This window comes from Gavialis gangeticus, unplaced genomic scaffold, assembly GCF_001723915.1.
Source record: "Gavialis gangeticus isolate Ggan-Ray unplaced genomic scaffold, GavGan_comp1, whole genome shotgun sequence".
Taxonomy (NCBI): Eukaryota; Metazoa; Chordata; order Crocodylia; family Gavialidae; genus Gavialis; species Gavialis gangeticus.
The window spans coordinates 55,999,382-55,999,719 of NW_017729024.1; positions in this window are offsets into that span (position 1 = coordinate 55,999,382).

The window sequence follows — 338 nt, forward strand, 5'->3', positions numbered from 1 at the left end:
CTTCCTAAACCAGAATTTGTACATATCCATTTCCATTATTCTTTCTCAATTCCAGGAACTACCCCAGAAACGGGGAGAATCTTTGAGGGGATTGAGAGCAAATTTTCTTTAAGGACACCTGCCATACCCGACGAGGACATCTGCTACTTGGTACCTGGCCAAAAAGACTCACTGGCACACTGCAGCTTTAACCACACCAGCAAAACCTTCCTGGTGATCCATGGATGGACGGTAAGGGGAAACTGGAACCTGTACTTGAGCTGCACTGAGGTTCCTGTAAAGTTCGCTTGGGTATAGGTTTGTAGCCATGTTGGTCTAAGGACATAGGCAGACAAGGT